Source organism: Ursus maritimus, unplaced genomic scaffold, assembly GCF_017311325.1.
Source record: "Ursus maritimus isolate PB19 unplaced genomic scaffold, ASM1731132v1 scaffold_18, whole genome shotgun sequence".
Taxonomy (NCBI): domain Eukaryota; kingdom Metazoa; phylum Chordata; class Mammalia; order Carnivora; family Ursidae; genus Ursus; species Ursus maritimus.
In genome coordinates, this window is record NW_024424230.1 from 13,692,855 (window position 1) to 13,705,375 (window position 12,521).

Here is a 12,521-nt window from a genome sequence, read left to right on the forward strand (position 1 = left end):
TGTCCCCTCCCGTCGGCGCGGCGCCCCCCACCGGCCGGGCCGGGCCGCGCCCGCCAGGTGGTGCCCGAGCGCGGGGCGCGCGCCTTCCGGTGCCCAGTGCGCGGGCGGACCCGGGCCACTGGGAGCTGAGGGCGGCGGGGGCGACCTGAGGGTGGGCCGCCCCGCCGTCCGCCTCCTCTGCAGCAGCGGGCGCGTGAGTTAGCCCGGAGCTTCCAACCCTTGGCTCCTCATGTTGCACGCCGCCGGTGCGCAGACGGGGTTGCCTGGTTTCCACGCTCGCGGGCACCGACCAGTCTGCGCCCAGACCTCCTGGGCCGGCTTCCCGGGGATGGAGGGTAGCGGAGGCCTAGCCCGCCCGCCCGCGGCCGCCTGGAGCCCGCGCGCTCAGCCCCGGCCGACCCGGCCTCCCCAGCAAGGGTGGACGCCCCGCCACTCGGGAATTAACCAGAAGAGGATCTTCGTTGGGGATTTTGTGGACTACTGTGCAAAGGTCACCACGGTATACCGTCCAGCACGCCTCCTACAATCCTCCTTCAGAGTGCTCCGGCCAGCAGCCAGTGTTCCTGCCTCTCCTCCAGGATCTTTCTCCGGGCCGCCAGCCACCACCCCGTCTCCGCCCCTGCCAAGGCAGCGGCCTTGACGCGCCCCTTTCCAGGTGTAGAAGTGGCCACCGTCCGGGGCACTGTTCTGTCACTTGCTAGTCCTTGCTTGGGAGAGTATCTTCCCTCACATTCTAGGTCTATGCCGGACGCGCACACGCCCCCGCTGCTTTGAATAGGTAACTTCTTGAGTGAAAATACTCGTCCGGTGTCAACAGAAGGTTCTGTTTTGAATTTCTTGAGCGCCGGAACTATGGACTCGCCTTACTTTTGGCCCAGTGCCTGGTGTATCCCAGTGAATATTCTGTATGATCTTCTACCGTTGTTGGGTGAAGTGGGTTTTAAATGTCCATTGGGTCAAATTGTTTGAAATATTTTCTTTTCTTTTTTTTTAAGATTTTATTTTTATTTATTTATTTGACAGCGAGACAGCCAGCGAGAGAGGGAACACAAGCAGGGGGAGTGGGAGAGGAAGAAGCAGGCTCATAGCGGAGGAGCCTGATGTGGGGCTCGATCCCAGAACGCCGGGATCACGCCCTGAGCCGAAGGCAGACGCTTAACCGCTGTGCCACCCAGGCGCCCCTGAAATATCATTTTCTACTTGTTCTGAGAAAACTGGAAATGTACAACAGGAACTGTGGGTTTATTTTTTCCTTTCAGTTCTCAATATCCCACCCCCTGTTTTGAAGCTCAGATTAGAGGCATAAACATCTTGGGTTATTATGTCTTCTTGAAGAATTGCATGATTTTTGATCCATGATAAACCTTTGGGTTCTGAAGTCTACTTTGATATTACTTATATAGCCTCTTCACCTTTCTTATGAATAGCATTTACATGGGGTAGTGCTCTCTCTCTCTCTCTTTTTTTTTACATTTAAAATAGAAACTTTAAAAGACACATCAGCCTTTCTGCCCATGGATGCTGGTGAGTAAGCGTGTTAAAGTCTCCCCTCCCACGGCTGTCATGCCTAAGTCAGAGTGTCCCGAAGAGCCTGAACAGCTGTGGAAACTCGTCATGGGAGGTTTGAGCTTTGAAACAACTGACGAGAGTCTGAGGAGCCATTTTGAACAACGTGGAAAGCTCATGGACTGTGTGGTAATGAGAGATCCAAGCATGAAGCACTCCAGAGGCTTGGGGTTGTTTGTCAGGTTTGCCCCTGTGGAGGAGGCCATGAATGCAAGGCCGCACAAGGCGAGTGGTCTCAAGAAAAGATTCTTAAAGACCTGGTGCCCACTTATCTGTAAAAAAGTTTTGATGGTGGCATTAAAGGCAGCACTGAAGAACACCATCTAGGAGATTATTTCGAACAGTGTGGAAAAACTGAAGTGATTGACTGAGGCAGTGGCCAGAAGAGAGGCTTTGCTTTGTGACACCTGATGACCATGACTCTGTAGACGAGATTGTCATTCAAAAATACTATACTGTGAATGGCCACAAACTGGGAAGTAAGGAAAGCCCTCGCTTAGCGAGAGATGGGAAGTGCTTCATCTAGCCAAAGAGGTCGAAGTGGTTCTGGAAACTTTGGTGGTGGCCGTGGAGGTGGTTTGGTGGAAATGACAACTTTGGTCATAGGAGGGAACTTCAGTGGGTGACGTGGCTTTGGTGGCAGCTGAGGTGGTGGCAGATACGGTGGCGGCAGGAATGGCTATAATGGATTTGGTAATATTGGAAGCAATTTTGGAAGTGGCGGAAGCTATAATGATTTTGGCAATTACAACAATCAATCTTCAAATTTTGGGCCCTTGAAAGGAGGAAACTGGAGGCAGACGCTATGGCCCCTATGGTGGTGGAGACCAATACTTGGCCAAACCACGAAACCAAGGTGGCTATGGTGGTTCCAGCAGCAGTGGTAGCTATGGCAGTGGCAGACGGTTTTCATTACTGCCAGAAAGCAAAGCTCAGCAGGAGAGGAGACCCGGTGAAGTGACAGGGAAGCTAGTTATCACAGACATGTGAATTCAGCCAAGCACAGTGGTAGCAGGGCAAAGAAGACATGTTTTGGACAATACTCTTGGGTATGGGCAAAAAACTTGAGGACTGGATTTGTAATTGTATAATAGGTTATTTTAGTTTTAGTGTCTGTTCTGTGGAAAGTGTAAAGCATTCCAACAAAGGGCTTTAATGTAGGGTTTTTTGTTTTTTTGTTTTGTACCCATGCTGTTGATTGCTAAATGTAATAGTCTAATCATGACACTGGATAAATGTGTCTTTTTAAAAAAAAAATGTGCTGTGTAAAATTAGTCTCCTTGAAGTCATCTTGGTAAGCTGTGAAGTTAGAATTCCTTCAGGGAGGTGCCAGGTTCCATTAGAAATTTACTTGCAACCCGCTTGGGCACGGAAGCCATTGTCTCCACAAACTTTGGTGTAGTTGAACTGACAGTTAATGTGTTGTGACCTGTAGTTTACCATTAAAAGAGTCACCCAAGGAAAGTCATGGAGTTTATTTGGTTACCAATATCATTGTTGGCACATGCTATGAAGTATATCTAAATTGAATTATGGTATCAGATAAAATTATAGATGGGATTAAAGCTTGTGTATCATTCATTATGTGTTATCAATAAACAATTTAATATCCCCTTGATAATAATAAAAAAAAATCACTTTTGTTGACAAGTTAGGGCCACAATGGACGGCTTCACAGAACAATGGAAATAGGATAGTCCCAAGACAACAGAGTGTAAAATTGCAGCAGACATGTTAATACTCTTCACCCTCATCCTCTCTCTGAGAACTATCCATGCCAGCCTCCTCATAGTCCTTCTCAAGGGCAGCCATGTCATCATGGGCCTTAGAAAAATCTCTTCCGCCATGCCCCCATCCATGTACCAGTGAACAAAGGCATGCTTGCCATACATCAGATCAACCTTGTGGTCCAGTCAAGCCCAGGCCTCAGCAATGGCTGTGGTGTTGCTCAGCATGCACGCAGCTCACTGTGCTGTAGCCAGATCTCCACCAGGTACCACAGTGGGAGGCTGGTAATTAATGCCAACTTTGAGGCCAGTGAGATGCTAGTCCACAAACTGGATGGTACGCTTGGTCTTGATGGTGGCAGTGGCAACATTGACATCTTTGGGAACCCTGTCGTCATGGCACAACAGGCAGCAAGCCATGTACTTACCACAGCAGGGGGCATATTTCGCCATCTGGTTGGCTGGCTCAGAGCATGCGTCGGTGGTTTCTGCTACAGTAAGCTGTTCATGGTAGGCTTTCTCAGCAGAGGTAACAGGCATATGCAGCCGGAGAGAAGTAAATGTGGGAATAAAGGCACCAGGTTGGTCTGGAATTCTGTCAAATCAGCATTCAGGGCTCCATCAAATCTGAGAGAAGCAGTGATGGAGGACACAATTTGACCTATTAACCTATTTAGGTGAATGTAGGTTGGGCATTCAGTATCGAGGTTTCTATGATAGATGTCATAGATGGGCTCGTTGTCTACCATGAAGGCACAATCAGAATGCTCCAGGGTGGTGTGGGTAGTGAGGATGGGGTTGTAGGGCTCAACTACAGCTATGGAAACCTGGGGGCTGGGTAAATGGAGAACTCCAGCTTAGACTTCTTGCCATAATTGACAGAGAGGTTCCATCAGCAGAGAATTGAACCTAGAACCAGTACCCTTACCAAAGCTGTGGAAAACCAAGAAGCCCTAGAAATATGTGCCCTGGTCTGTGAATTTGGTCCAAGGTGAGATCAGCGATCTCCTTGCCATGGTGTAGTGCCTAGGGCCATAGTTATTGACAGCATCTTCCTTTTTTTTTTTTTTTAAAGATTTTATTTATTTGACACAGAGAGACACAGTGAGAGAGGGAACACAAGCACGGGGAGTGGGAGAGGAAGAAGCAGGCTTCCCGCTGAGCAGGGAGCTCGATGCGGGGCTCGATCCCAGAACACTGGGATCATGACCTGAGCCAAAGTCAGACACTTAATGACTGAGCCACCCAGGTGCCCCTGACAGCATCTTCCTTGCCTGGGATGAGCTGCTCAGGGTGGAAGAGCTGGCGGTAGGTGCTGGTACAAACTTCACCAATGTTGGTGGGTTTCAGGTCTACAAACACTGCCTTGGGCACATACTTGCCAACACCTGTCTCAATGAAGGTGTTGAAGGAGTCATCCACTCCCTCAATGGTCTTGTCATTTGGCATCTGGCCATCAGGTTGGACACCTGTTCCAGGCAATGGAGTTCCCAGCAGTCATTGCCCATCTGCACACAAGCCTGGTCACCATGGATGAAGATGCCTGAGACTTGAGGGCTCTGTAGGGCTGAGAAGGCAAGGGGACAGTGACATGATCTCCCACTGACAAGACTACCAAGGATTCCGGGGGAGAAGCGGTGAGAGGCAGGTCAGCCTGGAGGGACCCAATATACTGCCTTCCCTCCCTACCACATTCTCAGCCAAGTGGCCCGAGGGGGGACACTGGACCACACCCAGGCCTCTGCAGCCCCGCCTCCGACCCCCTGGGACCCTATACCCATGAGGTTGCCTTGGCCTAAGGGTGTGTGATGCTGATTGGTGGGTTCAAAGGTTCAAAGCAAACTCCTCTGAGCCAGAGGAGGAGCCAGATCTCAGAGGGGAGGAGACATCCTGGGGCCACAGAAGGGCCCCAAGGGTGAGGAAGAAGATGGAGAGGGCTATTGTAAGGTTAAGAAAGAGGAAGCAGCTGCCCTGTCCTCAGTGGGTTTCAGCGGTGCATCAGGTAGGCAAAGCCCAGGTGAGAAAATGTGCCAGGTAAAGAAAGTTCTGGCCAGAGCCTTGGGAGTGCAGACCGTCCAGCTCTGCCACGTCCCTGGGCCTGGACCCTCCATTTAAATTTTTATCTATTTAAAGTGACATTAAGGGGCGCCTGGGTGGCTCAGTCGTTAAGCGTCTACCTTCAGCTCAGGGCATGATCCCAGAGTCCTGGGATCAAGCCCCACATCAGGCTCCTCCGCTGAGAGCCTGCTTCTTCCTCTCCCACTCCCCCTGCTTCTATTCCCTCTCTCGCTGGCTGTCTCTCTCTCTGTCAAATAAATAAATAAAGTCTTTAAAAAAAAAAAGGACAGCATGTAATTGGGTCTTGCTTTTTCATGTTATCCATTTTGACAGTCTCTATCTTTTGACTGGAGTTTTCAGACCATTCACATTTAATGTGATTATAGAGATGGTAAATTTTGAGTCTACGATCTTGCTACTTGTTTTCTGTTAGTGCCAATGTTTTCATCTTCTTTTGGACTATTTTTTAGGATTCCATTTTCTCTCCACTGTTAGCTTATTTTATATACCTCCTTGTTTTATTTTTTACCTCTGGGCTTACAGTATCTGTAACTTATCACAGTCCACCTTCGGATACAATTCTGCCACGTCATGTATAGTGTAAGGACCTTAGAGCAGCATACTTGCATTTCCCCTCCTGGCATTGTGCTATTGTAGTCATACTACTTGTTTTGCTCTGTGACTGCCTACTGTGCAGACTGCCCAGTTACTTTTGTGCTTTTGGAAAGCACTCTGGTAGTGCTGATTTAAAAAAATTGAAAGTGCAAATATCCTTTGAAAAAGCAATTCCATGTCTTGGATTCTTATATATCAGGACATAAAGAGAGACATACAAGGATGCTTATTTACCTTAGCATTTTTGTAAAACCACAAAAAGAAAAAAATGTGAGTGTTCATGGAGAAATGGTAGAAAAATTTCTAGTCCCTCATAGTATAGAATATAATGCAGCTGTTTAAGAATATTAAGTGGTTTTGGAAAGATGTCTATCATATACTAAGTAAAAGAAGCAAGTTACAGAGTAATATCCCATGTTTGTAAATAATCATAAACATGATTTTATTTATATACACAAAGGAAGTTTCTAGAAAGGCAATAATAATAGCAAACACTAATAGCATACTTAAGCATGCAAGTTCATTTAATCCTTGCCACAGCCTTGTAAGGAATAGTATTAGTCCTATTCTACAGATGAGGAAACTGAGCACAGAGTGGTTAATACCTTGCCTTAGGGTCACTTGCCAATAGTGGCAGAACTGGGATTCAAACCCTGGTTATCTGGCTCTGGAGGGTTATCCTGTCTCACTAAGCACAGATTTTTACTATCAGGTGAGTTGATGAAGGGAAAGGAGAAATTAACAACTTTAGTTATCTGGACTACTGTTGTCTGGAATGTGGAGACAGGCTTTCTAGAAAAAGTAATGGTGTGAAAGCCAGATGAGATTAGGATTTTGCTACAAGGAACTGACTTGTGGAGAGGGTACTTTCACTGTGGCACTTCATGAGAAATACCAAGGCTTGCTCCTGGCACATTTCCAACATTACCCCCTTCTTTTCTCAAAAAAGATTAAAGGACTTAAACTTCTGCTTGGAAAGCCCCAGAGGTGAGTATGCTGGTTTTGGAAGCACTTTGAACAAAAGAACGCCCATGTTAACACATTGAATCTACTAGCAAAAGAAGAGCTTGATCTAAAAAAACCTAAATTACTCTTTGAAGACTCTATTTCTATATTTACAGAACTATACTCACATAATTCAAATATTTTATAAATATTAACGTAGAATAGCATTTGTTAACAAAATCCACTAAAATGGGCTTGAGGATGTCATCTTTCCTATAAAAACAGCATTATTATTATTAGGAACATGGAAGTTATTTCAAATACTGTTTTTCTCTCTTAAGTGAAGGATGCACACATTACAGGCAGGTTGTTCATCATTTACAGAAACTAGTTTAGATGTTACTTATGATTTAAGAAGCCCCACGTTTACCAGCACATGTACAATTAAATTTTGGTTATATGTAATAAATGTAAAAATACATTTTAAGCAAAAGATATTTTAGTACCTAGTAAAGTTAAATGTTTCTGAGTTTAAAAAGTCATCGGCTGACAATGAATTGTATTTACTTGTACTAAGGAAAAACAAAGTACATCATGCAGATACAGGAATCATCGGTTTATATGAAAACTCTTCTGCATGGCTAGCGTGCATCTCCCTCTGGAAATCCCCACTACTTCCCACTTCTGTGTGAGCTCTTTAGTTTTCAGAACCAAAAAGGTAACATAAAAACGTAGCTATCATTTTGGTTTCTAGTGGATGGCTTTTGAGTCTTATATTACATTTTAATGTAGTATTTTAATATTAATGTAACATTTTAATCTTCACTTAGGCACCAGAAAACACAGGCACCATCTTGCTAATGAAATCCTTATTTTTTGACCTAATGATATCAAAACAGTTACTGTTACTGTGGTAAGGAGCTAGAGAGAATACGTAAAAAAAGCAACGTTATTAAGTAAATGTAGGACATCACAAATCTTTCTTTCAGTGAAAACTTACTAATAAATACAAACGTTTTTATTACCTACCCTGTTATGTTCTGCTCTTCTCATCTCGCCCATAAAACACTTTTTAAACAAAAGTAAGGCATTGATAAATCAGTGTTGATTCAGAGATAAATTAAGGCACAATACTATCCTGTAGTGATACCCAAACAGAACCTGAAAATTTATGAGAAATTTTGAACTGTATACACGGAAACCTATCTTGCTTGTTTTGGTAGACGAGAATTTTTTTTTTTTTAGTTTTATAGATTTGGTATTAAAAATAAATGAATTTCTGAACTGAACTGTCAAATTAGTAGTTATCACTACTATTTGGATATTTTGTTACAGATAAAATGGTGTCAAGTGGAAACAGAAAAAGAATGTGTATTTCCTCTACTTCCTTTCTTCTTAGCTCTACTTTAATGATACAAGAGACAAAGTAGCTGTATGTCCCTTACACAAACACAGGTATTATCCTATATGCTGACGGCACTTCTGCTTTCAGACCGTCAGGTTCAGACTGGCCACAGTAGACAACTAGCACTGCCATCTAGATTGAGACAGAACGGTTTCTTTTCAACAGCACTTTTATTGAAGTAGAACATACATCAAGCATACAGCGTGGCTAATTGTCATAAAATGAAGATGTACATGGAGCCAGCACCCAAATCATGAAGTAGAACAGAATCCCCAAAGCCCCTTTAATTGTTACCCCCCTCTTGCTTCTTGATAGATTTAATTAGAATACCAGTGATTCACTGTGTCTGCCTTTGGACTTCATATAAATGGAGTCTGCACTGTAGTATTATCTTGTGCCTGGTTTTTGTTCAACATTGTTTGTGAGAATCATCTAGCTCATTACTGTATAATTTCCATTGTATGGAATATATCACACTTTATTCATCATTTTACTGGTGAAGGATATTTGGCTTATTTCACATGTTGGTGGAGTCAGATTGCTAATATTTAGTTTAAGAGGTTTCATATCTAAGAGATTGGCCTGTCATTATTCTTTTTGAATTGGGTCCATTTTTGGTGTCAGGACGTTGCTGGGCAAGACTGTGAAATATATGGAAGAACTCTGAAATGGTGTGTAAGAATGCCATTATTTTTTTTCTTAAATATCTGGTAGAATTCACTGATGAAGTCATATGGGCATTGGGGTTTCTCTGTGGCATAGTGTGAAATTACAAGTTCAATTTCTTTAATAGATCTAGAACTACTGAGATTTTGTTTCTTCTTGTGTCAGCTTTTTAAAGTTTTTGTTTTTTTAAAGTAGGCTCCACGCCCAACATGGGGCTTGAACCCACAACCCTGAGATCAAGAGTCACACGTTCTACCGACTGAGCCGGCCAGGGACCCCTCTGTGTTGGTAATAGGAATATGTCCTTCCATCTTAACTTTTTAATTTTATTGGTACCATGTAGGATCATTTTCCTTTTGCTTGAATAATTTCTTATGGTTTTTCATTCGGTGTCGGTCTGCTAATAACAAATTGTGGGGTGTTTTTTTTGGTGGTGGGGCAAGGGTTGTCTAAAAATATCTTAATTCACCTTCATTGTAAAAGGTATTTTTGCTGAGTATAGAATTCTAGGGTAGCAGTTATTTTCTTTCAGTATTTTACTTACTTACTTACTTACTTATTTATTTAATTCTTATTTTCAGTAGGCTTCACACTCAATGTGATCACGACCCAGAGATCAAGAGTCGCATCTTCCACCAACTGGGCCAGCCACGTGCCCCTTCTTTCAGCATTTTAAAGATATCATTCTTTTGTTTCTGTTGGTAAGTAAACTATCAGTCTCATAGTTGTTTCTTTTGAGATTTTCTCTTTGTATTTGGTTTTCAGCAGGTTTACTGTAACATATATAGGCTTAGTTTTCCTTGAATCTACCCTGGTTTGTGGTTCATTGACCTTCTTGATGATTCTTGTCAGTTTGAGAGAATTCTTGGCCAGTTTGCTTTTCAAATAATATTTCTACACATTCTTTCTTTGCTCCTTCAGCCTTATATGACTTTTACCCTCTTTTCTGTTTTGCATTAAAAAAAACAACAACCCGTGCTGCTTTCCATTTCCGGTTCTGCACACAGGGAGTTGGTAAGTTGCCTCTTTGTCCCGACAATAAATGAAAAGCCAAACACACTGAAAAATCAACAGATCTTCTCAAATCCATAAGAGAAGTGAGGTCACAGGGCACACACCTGCTCCCTCTCCCCCCAAATTAGAGACTGACAGGCAAATACAGAGAATCATGAGTTATCAGGTCAGAAACTCAGCTGAGATCTCCTTGGGAATCAGTGCTGGGGTAGGAAAACCAGAACTGTAATTGATGAATTGCTGGAGGCTCAGAGTGGGCAGGTCTGAGCTAAAAACTCCAGGGGGACCTCCAGTTGTGGAGGGCTCTCCCTACTTTTGTAAATTTTACCTCGAGAAGCTCAACCAGGTTCTCACAGTAACTATCAGAGAAAAGTCTCCCGTGCTTCTGGCAGAGTGAGAGGAAAAGGAGCCATTTTGAAATGGACCAGAAGACTCTGTTTTTCTGAACAAGACCTGCCCTCAGGGGTTAGTTAACCACTGCCTAACCTGATGGGTATTATTAGAGCCTAACTAACCTGGTGAAGAGACTTATCAAATTCTAGCTCACTCTCACCTGCCTGTCCTACCTAAGGGGGAGAGAAAAACTGAGAAACACTTGTTGAGTTCACAGTCCGGAGATGCAGGCTCACTAAAAACTGAGGCCTTAATCACAGGACTATGGAATATTTGCTGCCTCCCGCACACCTTACTGCCACGTTATTGAAGTCCTATTTACAATAGTTCCTTTTACCAGCACAGAATATGTGGCTATCAAGAAAAAATTGCAAGGCATATCAAATGGCAAAAAAGATGATTTGAAGAGACAGAACAAGCAGCAGAATGAGGCATGGCAGGGATATTGGGATTATCAGACTGGGAATTAAAAAACCGCTATGATGAATACGCTAAGGGCTCTAATGGATAAAGTAGACAGCACGCAAAAACAGATGGGTGATGTAAGCAGAGAGATGGAAATCCCAAGAAAGAACCGAAGAGGAACACTAGAGATGAAATACACTGTACAGAAAGGAAGAATGCCTCTAATGGGCTTGTTAATAGATTGGATATGGCTGAGGAAAGAATCTCTGAACTCGACGATATCTCAATAGAAACTTCCAGAAATGAAAAGCAAACAGAAAACACTGGGGGAAAAAACGAACACACCAAAACAATTACCCAGAACACAATATTCAAAACTGCGGGATAACTACAAAATGTGTAACATATGCATAATGGGCATACCAGAAGGAGAAGAAAGGGAGAAAGAAAACAGAAGAAATCTTTCAAACAATGACTTGAGGATTTCCCCAAATTAATATCAGACACCAAACCACAGATCTAAGAAGTCCAGAGAATGCCAGTCAGGATAAATGCCAGAAAAAATACACTTAATCATATTATTTTCAAGAAAATCAAAGATAAAGAAAAAATCCTGCAAGAGGGAAAAAAACGTCTTACCTACAGAGATAAGTACTTCCATCTTCTCAGAAACCATGCAAGAGCGGAGTGCACAGATGAAAAGTGTTGAGAGAACTAACTCACTAACTTAGAACTCTGTAACCTGTGAAATTACCCTTCACACGTGAAGGAGAAATAAAGACTTTCTTAGGTAAACAAAAATTGAATGTATTTGTTGCCAGTAGACTTGCCTTACAAGAAAAGTTAATAGAAGGAAAATAATATTGGTCAGAAACTCAGATTTATGTAAACAAAGGAAAAACACTGAAGAAAGAATAAGTGAAGGTAAAATAAAAACTTTTACTTTTCCTACTCTAAAAGATAACAGTTTTTCGAAATAGTATCAACAATGTGTTTGATTTGTGTATGCTTATGTGTATATTATATATGTGCTTATATATACTTACACATAAGTGAAATGGATGACAGTAATAATACAAGGAATGAAAGGAATTAGGATTATTTTGTTATTATAAGGTATTTACACTACCTTTGAAGCATTCTGGTGTTCTCTGAGAGTGGACTTGGATTAGCTGTAAATATATATTGGAAACTCTGGTAAAAAAAAAAAAGAAGTAAGTTGATATGCTAAGAAAGGGAAGAAAATGGAATCATATAAAATTCTTCTTTAAAACCACAGAAAGAAGAAAAAGAGGACAAAAATATGGACAAAGAGCAAGAACAACAAATAGAAAATAGTAACAAATATGGTAGATATTAATCCAACTATATCAATACGTTGGAGCTCAATGATTGAAATGTACCAGTCAAAAGAGATTGTCAGAGTAGATCAAAAAACAAGACTGAACTATATGTTATCTACCAGAAACGTACCTTAAATATAAAGACACATATAGGTTAAAAGTAAATGGATGGAGAAAGATATACCATGCTAATACTAATAAAAGAAAAAAAAGAGCAAGAGTAGCTGTATTAATTTCAGATAGAGCAGACTTCAGACAAAGGAATGTTATCAGGGATAAAGAGGGGGATTATGTAATGAGAAAGGGGTAAATTCTTCAAGAAGACATAACAATCCTAAAATGGTATGTGCCTAACAACCGAGTGTCAAAATACGTGAGGCAAAA

The 12,521-nt window shown here is 42.4% G+C and overlaps 2 pseudogenes; one reads left to right on the top strand and one right to left on the bottom strand.

Moving 5' to 3' along the window:
* Positions 1–1,117: 1,117 nt before the first annotated feature.
* On the top strand, positions 1,118–4,272 carry LOC103675923 (annotated as a pseudogene).
* LOC103675916 lies at positions 3,301–4,914 on the bottom strand (annotated as a pseudogene).
* Between the last annotated feature and the right edge of the window lie 7,607 nt (positions 4,915–12,521).